General features: G+C 39.4%; 1 protein-coding gene across 2 annotated transcripts in view; it reads left to right on the forward strand.

Annotated features, from left to right (window-relative positions):
- Positions 1 to 15,977, forward strand: part of LOC123961410 (RNA binding protein fox-1 homolog 3-like) — a 496,038-nt gene that overhangs the window by 68,942 nt on the left and 411,119 nt on the right. The gene's annotated exons all lie outside the window — the stretch shown is intronic.

The following is a 15,977-nucleotide window of genomic DNA, read 5'->3' on the forward strand; positions in this document are numbered from 1 at the left end:
TTGGGAAGAAAAAGCCCTAAGAGACATATTTATTTTAATAACTCTAATGTGTATATTAGCCCCAGGATATTGTTAAAAAAATCTACATTGATTTTTTTTTTTTTAGCAATTTCCAGGACTATGGTCAAACTATTAAAAAGTGAACTGCACCCTCCTCAGTGTTTCAGCTCAGATCATACTCAGCATTCTCATCCAGATATTGTATCACTGTATTGTGATGTAACCTTATCAACATCCATCACATTTCTAGACAAGCTAACTCTTCAAATTTGTTCTTTATTGTGTGTGTCCTTGGCAGAGGTTCAAGGGAATTGTCCAATCTTTATGGAGATAAGGGATAACATTCATCAGCTTTCATTTACCTCATTCATATTCATTAGCTTTCCCATGTTAACTCTATCCGCTCATCGTCCACCGTCAGCAAGATTTGGAGTGTTTTGGACTGCTGAGACTGGTGCAAGTCTCAGATCTTTGCTATGAGAACTTTATCAAACACACACACTCTGAACTTGAGGGGCAAGCAAACTTTATCTGACCCTCTCAATCCTGCACAGAATATCCACGGGGATTCTCACATTTTCTTGAAGAAGAAATGGGAGGTTTTTGCCTTTAGCACTCTCTGCTGCCCATACACAACCACTGCAGTACACCCTCCCCAGACCAATAGCCAAAACAACTTCAACAGTTTGAGCCAGGGCATGTATTTTAGTAATACCCATTAGGAACATGGTATTTCCAAGCCTGAATAAACAGTGTTAATTTAGATTTCTGTTTTACTTTTATAATTGGTCAATCTCTAAGATTTTACATCGTTTGAATATCAGTAAATCCTTAGAGATAGGAACATAGCATCACTACAGTTCCATATAGTGTACATACAGTAAATAAATGTAGGTTAAATCATGCAATCAGAGGAAGACGGGTTTATGATCAAGCACCTGTGTTCACAATTTATTGAATGCATGTTTACCATTATGTGGAATAACCTCATGCTGTGAAGTAATGGTCAATATGGGCATAATATAACAAGTCTATCATTACCTACTTGTTTTGTGGTCCTCAGGTTGGATTATTTAACTAGAATATATGTGTGTGGGTGTATATATAGAGTCCTTGTCATGCTTGGCCATATACCTGCTGAAGGTTGCTTGAAACAAAAATAATACCAGCAATAAACTGACATTAATCAAAAAAAACTTTTGTTGAAGTTGTTCTGTGCTCAGATGCACCTGTCACACATTCAGGTGTGCAGAGATTTGATGACATATTTTCAACTCTTTTAAGACTACTCCCTAGAGATCTGAATTTGTTTTCATGATGTTGTTACAGCCTATTTAGTTTTACATAAAGTGTCTCTGAATAAACATGCAGAGTAAAGCTGTTCAGTTTCAGCCAGAGAAAATGTAAGTAATGTGTAAGTGTTTCAGTGCTGTAGGGATTTATTCTAATCTTTATGCAATAGATCGAAATGTCCAGATTTGTATAAAATTTACTTTTGTACTGTTTTCTACTATCATCCTAAATGCAATATTTATTTTAAACATTTGGAGTCAGAAAGGTTTTACTAAATCACGACATTTTCAAATGCAGTATTTTATGAGTATACATGTGAGGATTGTCAGGTTAAAAACAAACTAACTCCTCTCACGAACAAGCAAAATGTTGACCGTTTGAATTTCAACAGTGCACATAAAATGTTTACTCTTAAATCAGAATAGCTGATTGAACATGTAAAATACAGAAACACAACCATCCTTTAAAGGTGAAAATACATTCTTAACTGCCTCTGTATTCTGCTCACTTTGGAGTTGGAATAGCAAGCTGCTTCTTCCCCTGCTGTGACTGGAAGTAGACCATCAAGTTCAGCCAGCGTGCCGAGATCGATGTGTTTTGAATTGTGAGCAAGCCAACTTTTAATGCATGAATGGCTTATTATCAGGTAACATGCAAGTAAGTCCAAGTGTAAAACTTCTAACCACAGGAAAGCTCCACTGGAGATGCACTGTATTTTCAAATAGTTCTCACTAGATAACTGCTTTCTCTTTAATACCACAACATTTTAGTCTGTTTTAGTCTGTCCAACAGAGTTAATTGCCGTCATACTGGAAAAACCATGTTTGTTGTTTTATCAGTTTTGGTAGCCAGTAATGAAAGACCTCAAACGAGGTTCAATATAAAATATTGATCATAATCCAAACTATTTGTGTAAACCTGAAAAAACACACACATTTCAGTTGTCATCAATTTATGCCAAAATATTAGTAAGTTTGTAGACTTAAACGTAAGTGTGCATAAGATTTCAATTGTATTTTCTCTTCCATCATTATGTAGCATTTTGTCTTTACTAAATTACATGTATGGAGGAAACATCATGTCAGCCAAATTAATGTTTTTTTCATTAGAAATCTGACACAACATTCATGATAAACCAATCTCCAAAATGTTCACTTCCAACATTTTTCAACTGATACATTTTGTTGACATACACATGTCAACATTTCTTAAATCCAGTTTTAGAGATGTTAATTCTTTCTATTTTTATACGTCTACATTTTAGCAAATTTCATCATCTCCAATTTTAAGGATTTTCATTGTTGATGAACATGTACAAGGCACATGTTAAGGCACAAGTAATTTAACATTGACTCTTTCACTTTAGATATCTTTACTGATACTTGCCTTTGACTGTTGAGATTTGTTTACTTCTTCAATCAGTAAACCTGTGAATGCAGAGCCTTTTAACCAGGTTTTCCCCCATAGTGTTATTGCTGATTTTACTTTATTTTTTTATAACAACAACTGTGAGAACAATGTGAAAGGGGTCCTTCATAGTGAAAAACATACAGAGAGTTATCACCTGAATCTTCCATCAGCTTTACAGATCTTTATGGAGAGTTTCACCTCAGTGTTGCGCTGAACCTCACTGTTGTGTACACTACTGTACACTACCCGCTAAGCACCAACCAGCAGACAAAATGAAGCATTTAGTAGCTGAAGAGCTGGTAGATACCAAAAACTAAGCCACAAGAGAGTGAATTTTGGACTTCTCTTCATCCGACAACAAACACAGCTCTAAATGAATGATCATTTTGCTAGATGCTTAAATAAGCAACTGTTTGCTAACAAGTTCACTATGACAACTCAAAAGGTGAGAATATGTCAATATTGTGTTCACTACTTGTTTCTGCAGCCCCGCAGGTGAACCAAAATAAATGCATTATTCCAGGTTTGAGCAAAAAAGTATTTTCTTTACCAGTGAACTCCCCTACATGCTCCATTAGACGTATTGTTCTGACTTGGCTCCTTTATACCTCTAAACACTTCTTCAGTGCCAACTTCCTACATTAAGCATTGCCATTGAACATAAATGGCTGATGGCAGCAGCACATTCATTCACATCCATTGTTATTGTTGCTTGCTAGCTAGGTAGCATTAAGCATCTAATGTCCATATCAGCACTTAATCAAAGTGAATTTATACTCAAACTGACCTTGAGTGTCTGTCTGTATCATTGGACAAGTCTATATGTGAATGCTGCTCGTGTTATGTGTGTTGACGTTGATTTGATAACAATGAGATTAACATTTAGAGTGGGTGGCAGTCAATTCCACCTGAATGGCACAGGGTACATAACATACTGTATAAAAACTGAACAGCAGGAATATGACAGCAGATATCCCTATAATACAGTAGCTCTTCCTCCAGCAGGTAATCATTTTCTCTTTCGGCAACTGGTATCTTTTAATCTTGCTGTGGCTAACCTATAGCTTTCCTTTTCACTAGAGTAAATATGACTGTTCTTTCCGTGCTATTTGTTGCTTGCAGAGGCTGTGTTCCCAGCAGTTATTTACTGGTATATTGGAATGTGGAAAATATGAAATCTAGTTAATGATCAGCTAAATGCTTCACCATAAAATGTGCCATAAATATAGATTATACTGTACTTTTAGAAAAGAGTTTATTTGTACTTTTACCTTAGGACTTACCTTGCTACAACTTATCATGTTTATAACCAGGCATGATACTGGTGTCTAAACCAATATGGGTTACATAAATGACAATATCTTAAAAGAAAAGCCACCGTTTTGTTGTAATATTCAATGTCTTAATTATGAACACCATTTTCATGCCAACAAACATGTTGTATTTCTGGGTCAGCAGCTTCTTAAGGACACCTGGTCCACCTGCTCAGTAGCAGCTGTGAAGATACCTTTTGGAGTTTTTTCCCATTAGGCATTGTGGCGCAATGTTATGAGCAGGTTTCTTAATTGTGTGTACTGTAGATCTTTTGCTTTATTAGCATGTGCTCAAGGACTCACATGCATGCCACGAATAATGTGATACTCTTCCACCCTGAGTGTAGAGGACTGTTTGCATATTGAGTTTTGGAGACTGTAATGCACCGAAAACAGGTAGCAATGCACCCATAAATTGAAAACCACAAGTAGACCACAATTTTGGTTTTTAACACAAAAACATCTTGACACATATTTTATGAGGTAGGAAATGCAATCAACGTTTTTTTTGGCATTGAGGATACACACAATGTTTTTAGGTGAGGAAACCTTGAATGTAGATGAAATGTGTTTCAGCTTTTAAGGTTAGCAATACTTAACATTTTTCTTACTGTCAACAAATGCTACTAACAAGTGCTGTGTGTGTGTGTGTGTGTGTGTGTGTGTGTGTGTGTGTGTATCCAAAGCTTGATCTATTCTTATAATTCAGGAATTTTATCCAAAAAGCATTAAAACACATCACAGACACTGTAGTTTATTTTGAGTCAATCCCACACCCTGTTGTCCCAAATACTCACTGCATTTGGTAAATATATATTTATCAACAGACTTAAAAAAAAAAAATGTTGTAGTGTAATGTAGTAGGGTCTTCAGAAAGTATTGAGAGACTATGGAATAAATTCTGTCCCAAAACTACTTGTAACTGTAGGTTTGTTGTGTACCTGTAAAATCGATCCGTACCTGTAAATTTTGGGTTTTTCAGATCTTTACATTTACTCATTTGGCAGACGCTTTTATCCAAAGCGACTCACATTTGAGGAACAACATACAAGCATCAATAGAACATCAAATACACATCTGCAACTGACAATACATACTAGTAAGAGCAGCATTAAGTACTAGTAAGAGCTCATAGTACCTATCACATTAATGGGGTAAATACCTAGGGAAGGAAGTTAACAAAAAGTGCAATCAAAACAAAAAAGTGCAATCAATACAAGATATACTGTATGTAGGGGATAGAAGAAGAAGAAGAGGAAGAAGAGCACAGGACGTGCATGTTAGGTTAGGAGTTAGAGGTGTTATAAGAGGAAGTGTTCTCGGAAGAGATGAGTTTTCAAGAGCTTCTTGAAGTTAGAGAGGGACGCCCCTGCTCTGATGGCGTGTGGTAGCTCGTTCCACCATCGTGGTGTCACAGATGAGAATAGCCGGGACTGGGATACACATTCAAACATTTTGACTCATCTACAGAACATTTTCACAAGTACAAAACATTTTCTCGATTACAAAACCTTTCCACACAGCTACAATATATTTGGGATAGTATTTATTCCATAAGAGACAAACTAACATTGGCTTTGGTATTTTCATGGGATTTGTTGACTATAAGCAAAATACAGATTAATGTATCCAATTTCAAACAGCAGTCCAATACCCTAGTCTTCAGTGATCATTACACCCCGCAAAATGAAACGCAGTAAACAACATAAAGATTATTCTGTAGTTTAAGATGTGCAAGTTGTTCTTAGGGTGGCAGTATGAGTGTCCAGAGTGCAGAATGTTCATCCTGGGGACATGAATGTTCTCATTTCATGGCAATATTTCCCTAGATTTCCTCTGAACGTTTGCGTGGAAATTTTGGCTTGATGGTGGCGAACAGTTTCTAAAATGAGCCTCTTCCTGACTTGCAGGGCAACAACATAGAGTGATAAATGAAAGACATGCAAAGAAAATGTATATGTTCCAAATTGCATTGCAGCTGTGGCTTTAACAGATAGCTATCTATTAGCCTGGAAGGAATGCTTTACATGTTAGTAGTGTGCAACATTGATGAGCCAACATGCAATATGCAGTGTGTAGTAAATGGCCATTATTACCCTGAAATATCTCTAACTGTAAAATGTGTACCATATGTGTGTACTGTGTGTGTGAGAGAGACAGAGAGAGGGAGAATTAAGGTGAGAGAATGAGTAAGAGCTGGGAGCAGAGTGGAGGAGGCTCAGGCTTGTGGAGGCAGCTAGGCTGATTTGCGGCTTCATTCCAGCGCGTGGGCCCTTTCAGGCTCTGTTGCCTGTAACAGGTTGACGTGATAAACTCTGTAGCCGAGCCAGTCAGATGTGGCACAGTGGAGGCGCCCTCCTCCTCGCTCCTCTCCCCTCGGCCTGGTGTCTCATTGTGGCGCTGTGGGGCTCCAGTGTGCTGGCATTACACTTTCACACGGCAGTAATTGATTTCTTTAATTTGCTTCAAGAGAAACTGTTGTCAGCCAACCAGGCAGCCATTTTTCAGGCCACTTTAATTAAATGCCAGGTCTTTAGGTGTGATATGAAATTCGTTTGGCTCCTCTGATCTTCTACTCCTCAGACAATTCATTAACATTTTCGTTTCTGCTTTTATGTTTTACACAAAGCTTCAAAAAGGAGCTCATCAGTGACATTTCGGTTCCCGCGCTATATGTTCAATCATTTATTTAAGTGCATTTAAACTAGAGATTAAGTGCAGTGTGGCTGTTTCACTCGAGATAATACAGAGTCTGTAGAGCCTCAGTCAGCTGAGGAATTCAAGAGAATAAAAAAAGTGGTTAGGTGTCTTTTATTGGGGTTCTGTTATATATTGTAGCTGTTTCAGGTTTATAAACTGCACCTGAACACAAGAAGATAATAGAATTAACTGCAGTCAATGTTAAACAAAGATTCAGGTCCATATTCCTCATTTTCTTAAATCTTTCTCTTTCTGTTGGCTAGCAGCTACATTAACCTACATCTGTGGTGAACTGGTTTCATCCTTATGACCTTTGTCTCTTTCACAAAACTCAAAAGTGTCATTAGCCCCTATAATCTGATTGAATTATAGGTTTAATTATATCAAATCGCTTTTATATCTCACATGTAATACCTGATGAAACAACACAGGGCAGGTGTATCCTCGGTCTAAAGCAGCAGAAGCATTTATTTCAGCCATAATAGCAGGGCAGCAGGCACACCTCCCTAATAATATCCTGATGCCTCCCCACTCGCTCTGACTCAGAGATCTTCTGAAAGGCCCCTCTCCACTCATCCTCTCAGAGTGGCCTTCCTCTCATGGAGATGAACAGCAGCTGCCTCTTCCTGCCTCCCACCATACGTCAACACATCAGCACCACTCTGCCTGCCTGCCTGTCTTCAAACACCAAAAAATGTGAGGCTTGCTAAACCTGAAAGATAGCCTGCCTGCAGTTCATATTACAGTGGTTGATATGTATTGACAAAAATACTTTTGCTGGTGAATTCCTCAGTTACAGCTAGACAGAGCTTGCAGAGCAGGGTTTTGTGTAATAGTTGTGGAATTGGGTGGAAAATCTTATTTTGGGGCAGAAAAGGAGGACTAGGATGGCGTTGGGTTGGTCCACCACTTTTGTCAAGAGTGAAATATCTGAAAAACTTTTGGATGAATTTTGTTTAGATTTTATAGAGATCTTAATGGTCCCCAGAGATGAAGCCTACTGACTTTGGCGATCATCACACTTTTCCTTTAGCGCCATCATGAGGTTGACAGTTTTGTTTTTTAGCGAAATATATCAAAAAACTATCAGATGGATTGACATGAAATTACTTTTCTTCTAGTGCCACTAACACGTCAGAGTTTTCCCACATCAGTTGAAATGTGACATCTACTAGATGTGTTGATAATTATGTAGCTGGTCGTCATAGTGACGCCAATGGCAAATGGCCATGACGCCACACACCCATAACCCGCATGCACCACGTGCCACACACTTTAATAATGATCATATTAATAAAGTACAGATAGTATCAATACAGTTACTATCTCACACTCTCTGAATAAACAATTAAAAAATAGCGGGTTTGTTCAGTACACCCCGTCTGGAGCGCGCAATGATGATGCAGTCAATAGTGACTATTCTCTCTGACCAATCAGTAGTCTGCAGTGTTTTCATGTCACCTTTTGGTATTGCTTCAGCACGCTTGAACCTCGACGGAGGTGATACCAAAACACCTACCAGGTACCAGATTTGCCCAGTGGAAAACCAAAAAAAGGCGAGTAGATTCGAGGCGAGTTGAGCTGGGACCATCCGGTCCCCTGACCTTTTCTTTAGGATTGAGGGCTCTTGTTGTTGAACATATATAAGATCTCCACAGACTGAGCCTAACCCTGGATGTCCAATGCACATGGCTGTGGCCCAGTTAGGGTTGTAAATTAAGTTTTGTTGATTTTGGAATCCACCAGCCACTGTGGCTGACTGGCAGTGTGTAACTCTATGTGAAAAATAATAAAAAAAGATTACAATATTAAAGCAATTGGCTATTTTATTTAATAGGATAAATATTTAAACTCTTAAGGACAATTACTGACATAGCTGGAAGCATTTCAGACCCTTGGGTGTCTTCCAGCAGTCTGTACTTCAGCAGCTGCAATTCAATAAATATTTTAGTTATTTTGCAGACATACTTGTGTTTTACAAGCATATTGAACACATGTTGGCAGCTCATTCATAATTGATGTAGTAAAAGATATACTGTGGCTGGACTGTTCAGTTTAATTACTGCATTTTATATCTGTATTTCCTGCACAGAATACTGTATATTAGCAGGAAAAAAAGTCCTTTGTAGACTTTGGAGAAGTCACATAAACAAAACAAAAAAAGTAGTGTGCTGTATGGAGGTAAAGACAAAGTCAATAACTAGGAAACCCATCGATAAATATTAATTTCAAAAAAGAAAAAACTGCATGCTGTATGGAGGTAAAAGCAAAGTCAATAACTATGAAACACATCATTAAATATTAATTTCATAATGAATAAATATTGGCCTTTATATACATTGACAAATGAACTTCACACCACAGAGACGGGAGCTGCTCCAGCAAAAATAGACCCAAACATAAGGGGTAAAAAACACAAATGACCTTGCTTTTAAAAAAGTTGTCAACATAAACATGTTGGTTTCGGAGAAACTGAAGAATCGTGGTGTATGCAGTGTCAGGACTTCATCCCAAATGCATTTAAAGAAAGGTTTTCATCTGGAAATAGAGCGGGGGGCATTGTAAATGGGACATTAAAAGGAATCCCACATCAATTTCCCATACCAAATGCTGCATAACAGGAGCCATTTTGACAAAGTAGCCGTGTGATTATTTTTTATTTCCATTTGAAAGCAATTAGCTGAAAGGTCCTTCCCTTGAGTTCTGTGGCAGAATGTGTGGAATGACTCAGGATAATTGCTGTGAAATGAACAGAGTGCCAAGTTGAGAGAAGCACGAAAACCGCAAGGGTTCCCTCTCCATGGAAACGCCCTCTGCCTTTGTCAGTGCACCAGGAAATTAGGCAGCAAGTGATAACGGGGCTTGAATGAGTAACAAATGCAGGGGGGCGAGTGATATTTACTCCATTTCAAGCCATTACAGAAATTGAGTGTTTCCCCACGTCTCACGCTGTGCCTACTGAGTGCTGGATACAGGAGGAGGAGGGTCATTAAACATGGCAGCCGCCAGCGACGTGCTGCAGAAAGCCAGTTGAGCAACACAGTGTTCGCATCACCGATGGGCAGGACAGATATAATGAAGCCCAGCGCTGTCAGTGTATGGCACCAACTGATGATACTGATGCCTGAAAGGAGAACAAGGTGTTAGACGAAAGACAAGGCTGAGACAGTGTTTGCAGCTCATCTCGCGCCTTCGCCACAAGCTGCCTCCTCAGCTTCTGCCCTAATTGCTGCCTTGCTTGGAGGTAGCTCTCCCTCAGTATGCCTTTCATGCCTCCCTTAATTACGTCAGCCGGAAAGGAATGTGATTGTTATTGTCATTACTCTCGTTAGTAATTAAGCAGCTATTGACTCTTTCTCTACATTCAGTCTGTTTGATTAGGCCTGAGGTCTGGAGATATGGATTAGGCTCTCACAATGTTGCAGCCATAGAACGCTGCAGTCTTTTGTTGGCCGGGAGCCATGCGGCCATACTGATACAGGCTGAAGAAGAGGAGGGTGGAGAAGAGGAAGAACTTAACCTGCTGCTTTTTACTTTTTCTGTCAGTGAAGCAGACAACCTTCGGCCTGTGCTCACCATGGAACACATTTACCTTTCACACTGCATCATTGTTGGTGACACCGGTGTGCGCACTTCCATGGAGCTGGAGGACACGGAAATCACCAACGCAGGGATGTCAAGAATCTGCTGAATGAATACTTAGGCTGTGGTGGTGTACTTTTAGCTTGGCAGTGATGGAGGAGAAAGAAAATAATTTTGCATACTCTATAGCTGAAGTTCAGGAGAGCCCTGTCAAAGAAAGAAGTCATGTTTTGTGATTTATCATGCTCTTGTGTTTCTCGCTGAAAAAGTTGGCTTGAAATGAGGCAGTAATAGCCAGCATGGGTAAAGAAAAGGAACGTCAAACTTCTGCAATGCAAAGTGTGAAGGTTCATTCTTGACCGCGTGATCAGCGGTTTAACGAAAAAACTTTTTTCAAGGTGCACTTGTTGCTTTCGCAGATGCAAGATCAGTAAGAAGGTAGAAAGTGTTTAGTAAAACAAATGCCAAACTTGTACAGCAGTATGGTTCAGTGCAGGAGAAATAACACTTTCTCCAGTAGAAGGTTTTTATTGAAATAAAGTTGGTCTTCACAGGTCCTTGTAACCAAGACTTGGCACAGGCTTCAAGTTGGTCTAAATACAAATTGTATTCATGCTTTTTGGGTCAGGGTAGGGTACCGTTGTATACTATACTGTACTACACTCGAGTCGGTATGTCCATACGTAACGCGTAACGCAGTTCATGTTGATGGCGAGTGTACATGCAGCGGCCGGAAGCTCCTTCAAACTTTGCTGCATTTTTTGTGTCAGCTTTGTTGCTGAAACACGTATTACCTGTGACAGAAATACAGTCATCAGAAAATAAAGCCGGGTTTGGATTAAAGAGCAGTGGACCTGAAACGTTCCACCAAGCCAGATCAACATTGATGAAGCTTGGTGCTCAACCACAGTCAAAAAAGATGGACACTGTTTCCCACATTTCTCAAACTTGTGAAGATGAAAACCATATTATCATTAGTAGCTTGTTACTGCTGTTTACATTCCTCTAGTCACAAATTCAAAAAATGCACTGCAGCATTATTTCCTGGGTGTATGTACACAGTATATATTGTTTTAATTCTTTTATATGTATGTAACCCTGTTCTAATATAACTTTAATAATCTGTTATGTTCTATGTGTGTAGCATGAAGGGGCTATAATCTTTAATTTCAGTGTACAACAACGTGTTGTATAATGATAATTAAATTACCTTGATCCTTGATTGCTCACTGGTCATAATGATGTGTTTTCACCAGTGAGACTGAGAGTGTGAAATGCAGGGAAAATCTACTCTTTTTTTTGACCATTGTTACTCATTAATTGGTGGAGAATCATGCTGCTGCCAGTGTTCTTTCACTGGGTCTGTTCAGGTCCAACGCTTTTTGGATGTGGTCGAATTAACTTTGGGTATTTTTCGTGCATCTCTGTTTTAGTCTTTACTGGAGGTAGAGTGCTGAATTTGTTTGTCTGCGAGAAAGAATCACCGAGAACCCTATGCACACAGACTTTGCAGACTTTTGTAACGATTCATAAAAATTGACATATTGATAAATTTCATTCGCTCATGTAAACACAGAAATCACTGCAGTGACAACTTATCACCAAAGGTGTCACCAAAATCAAAGAAACTCAGATCCTGTGAGTTGCTGTTTTTAAACCCCTGGGATTCCCTCCCTTTGGGAAAGTGGCAGAGTAGGATGAGAATAATAGTCTGAGCATAGAAGAGAGAGTTCAGTAATCGTGCAGAAGTGACAAGGACCCAAAAGCAATTCCTGACTGAGCACTAATCCCCACTTTCTTTGTGGGGAGCACAGAGAGCGAGATAAGCCTGGAGGTTAATGCAGAGGCGTCTCTCCTCTGTCCTCGGCGGTGACAGCCCCTGACAGGTGGACCCCAGCAGCACGCCTTGTTTATGTTAATGTAGGTGGCCTGGGCCAGCTCCCTCACTGAGCAGCGCAGATAGAGACGTCAGAGTGGCACTCGCAACCTCTTGCCGGGTTGCCCAGGATCTCTGCTTTTGCCTGTTGGGGGTGCTGGCCATGGAGGAGTACCCAGGGTGCTAGGTCTCCCACCCACCCAATCATCTATGGATGATTCATCTACTTCTCCACACTTCGTTTGAACCACACATCTTGGGGAGAAAGGGAGCAGGGAAGGTAGTTCTGCTTTTAATGTGTGCACCTTTGGAAAATGTACATTTTTATACTCACTCTTTCTCTATGCTATTTTATACAGATAGGATCAGACCAACAGTTACAATCACAACTATGTATGCACTGCCAGTTTTGCCTTTATTTTCAATGCACATGTTGTGTTGTACATAAAACTTTCATAACCATGTACTAAACAACAAACAGGAAATCAATACTTAAATTAGCTCTGGAACAGTCAATTCTTTTAGTTGATTAGCATGGAATTCATGTACTAATTATAATAATTCATTATTCTTAAGTCATTCACCAAGCTAAAATGCCACTTTGGGTCCTGGGAACATTTGAAAGCTGTTTTCACTATTTTCTGAAATTTAAGAGTAAATTTTTAACATAACAAATGAAAGAGATCAATTTGTAATAGCTATTTATGCATACTGGAATGATTGATCACATGAGTAGAGGAAAAACTATGTTACAATCCAGCCTCCAATCAGTTGTCCATGTTGGTGCTTGCTGATGTAGCAGCCCTGCATCAGCTCTGCACCAAGCATACTTTCCATTTTGTGCTGTCCCCTTGTTTATCTGTTTGCTACTCTGAGTATCATTCCCATCATATGCCTTATCTCTCACTGATGAATGTTTGTGCCTTGGTGATGTGCCCCCCCCCCTTATTTGTGTCGGTGGGATGAAGGGTCTGACCCATGGAGGTGGGGACATTGAGACAGATGAAGGGTCAGAAATGTGTGCTGAGAAGCTTCTCCTCTGGGTCCCCTTCACCCCTGTGCCAGCCTTTCATTCTAATCTGATGATAATGATATTTGCTCAAGACGACCTCTGCTTGCACAGTGTAATTACCCACCCAGCTTTCTATGATCTCAGCTATTGGAAATCGATGGGCCATAAGAGGGCCCCATCAGAACTTATTATTATCACTGCTCGCTTTTCGTTACAGCGCGATCAGATTTAATATGTTGTTTAGTTTTTTACTGCATGTTTTTCCACCTTTTTACGTCAATTACTGTCATTGTGGTTAAATCAGAATCAGGCTATTCTTTGAATATGCACTTGCCAAAATGCTTCATTTTTACATAGAATATATTTTAGATTGTTTTCTTTGTTTTTTTTCTCCCTGCAACAATAAAATCCCAATCACAGGCAGTCAAACGTTTAATATCCTACTCTGAAATAATGAAAAATCAAACAATCTTACTTTTTAAGTATGTTTTTTCTTTACGTTATGTTTTCTAAACTATCTGCTCAGTGCACACCAAAACAGCTTCTGTGGATATTGTTGAGTGTTATTTTGTCCCCTTAATAGCACCTTTGGCTTAGGAGCACTCAGCAGTTCCACGCTTATCCATGCATTTGAGAGTGGATGCCTATTTAAATAGGTTAGGTGAATCTGCTCTGGATGACTCCCTTCATTAGCTACTCATCCAGGGTTAAGTACGCTCTGCAACAGACGGCACTGGCCATCAGGTGACCCTGCGTCTGCACTGCTTTGACTGAGACACTTTAGTTGAGGCCTTGCTGCCGTGACCTTACGAAAGCCTCCTGCAAATAGACCTTTCTTGTACTGCCAAGGGTATGCGTGTGGTCCACTGATCTGGACATTATTGCCACTACTTCAGCCTTATGAAACCCAAACTTGTTATTTCAAGAGTAAAGCAGTGTCTTTGCAGTGACCTTCGCGCTTGTTATTGTCCGTCTTGTCAAAGAGATAAGAGGATCACAGGTGAGATTTCATCAATGAGGGTAAACGGGGGCAGAGTTAAGACACACTTTTTGGACACAAGACTTGGCCTGACTATACAATTAAACAATGACAATGGACTTTCTCTGTCATTCCAAAGACCATTGGCCTGTGTTTTTTTTTTTTTTTTTTTGTTCGGATCAGGTCATAGTTTGAGTTGTATGTCTTAAGTTTATCCCACAGCGTCTCTGAGCAGCAATATCCTTTTATTGACCCCTGTAAAGTGCCTGGCTCAGTAAACATCCAGGGGCTGTCATGTTTTTATGAGCTAAAGGAACCTAATAACATAGCAATCAGCATTTATTTGAATGACAGTACTTTTGTGGGTTTTCACAAAAGAATCTAATGCGAAACACGCCTCCAAATTCTCAGTAGATCATCTGACCTTGGAATAACAGCGATAGTATCTTAAGGTCACAGAGTCTTGAGGAGGTCACAAGATAGATTTTGATGAAACAAACATTTTAGATAGAAATATGAAAAGGATTACACCCGACCGAGAGGGGTCAAAGGATGAAGGAGAAAGGATTGGAGGTGGTCGTTGGCAACATGGATTGGTTGTGAAAATTTATTTTTAGCCCAGGACAGAAAAGGTGACAAAGGAGGAGAGGAGGATGTGATCGATATGTTTGTGCAAAAGGCAGAGGACTGCTGAGACACAACAGTGGAAGTCATGAGTGAAGCAGTCCCTCCAGGGGACGGCAGGCTCGGCCAATGTGGAGACACAACAAATGAGGAAATGGTAACAGAGATATGGCTGATGAGCAGAGGGTGCGCGCTGGGAATGTGGGGGTGCTCCTAAGTGACAGGAAATATTTGTTATGAACAAACTGTAGGCCATTTGAACACTGGAGCAAAGTCCAGGCTTCCAGTTACCAGACTTAGAATAGACAAAATGCTAAGAAATAAGTTGGCATAGAGTAGTTAAAGTTTGTCCAATTCTATTCTAAGATTGGACGTGAACATTGAATGTGGTTCAAAAGCTTCCTCAAACATTTGTTTAATTGAGAAAAAAGACTGAAAACAATATTTGCAACTACAATTATGGCATTTTAAGATTAATCCTAAAGTTGTGCACTGCTTTTGCTCATATTCAAAAAGATCCAACCTTTATCAACAGTTCTAGCTTTGACTACTTATTTTACTTTGTTAGACGACAGATATCTGAGATGAACCAAAGCAGTTTATATAGATGGATGCCAAACTTCCTTTGGCAAGTGCTTCAACTAAACTTATTTTTAAACTGGTGGATAAAAATATACATGGTTAAATGTTCAAGCTTGTAGGACTAAGCTATTGGTTTTGAATGCTTCGACTTGCTATTCTTCCTCCACTGCTTCATTTTCTTCTCTTTAAAGATTTAAACAGATCACGCAGCACCCAATGTGTGACTTTTTCTGCCATTTTGAATTTTATCTACCACGACCCTTTGGTCAGTTTTATTTATTTATTTAAGACATGACATTTCTCCATAATTGTAAAATTAATGCAAATCCTGCATTTTCATTATATAGCATCTTCCACTATTTTATCTAATTTGACAAATCTGTGCACACAATTTAGACTGACTCCCTAGTTTATTTCCCAGCGTTCTGAAAATCCACACCATTTGGTCATAGAACTATGTCCAACATCCCTCCCTCCAGAGAATGGTCCTTTCCTTTAGATGACAATATCCTTGTGGAGTGTGAAAGAGTTGTCTTTTTTCTGTCTTAACGGCAACCGAGCAAACTCCATCTCCTGATGAGAACTTTGAGATGTGTCAAAAGAAAG

This window comes from Micropterus dolomieu, linkage group LG02 (assembly GCF_021292245.1).
Source record: "Micropterus dolomieu isolate WLL.071019.BEF.003 ecotype Adirondacks linkage group LG02, ASM2129224v1, whole genome shotgun sequence".
Taxonomy (NCBI): domain Eukaryota; kingdom Metazoa; phylum Chordata; class Actinopteri; order Centrarchiformes; family Centrarchidae; genus Micropterus; species Micropterus dolomieu.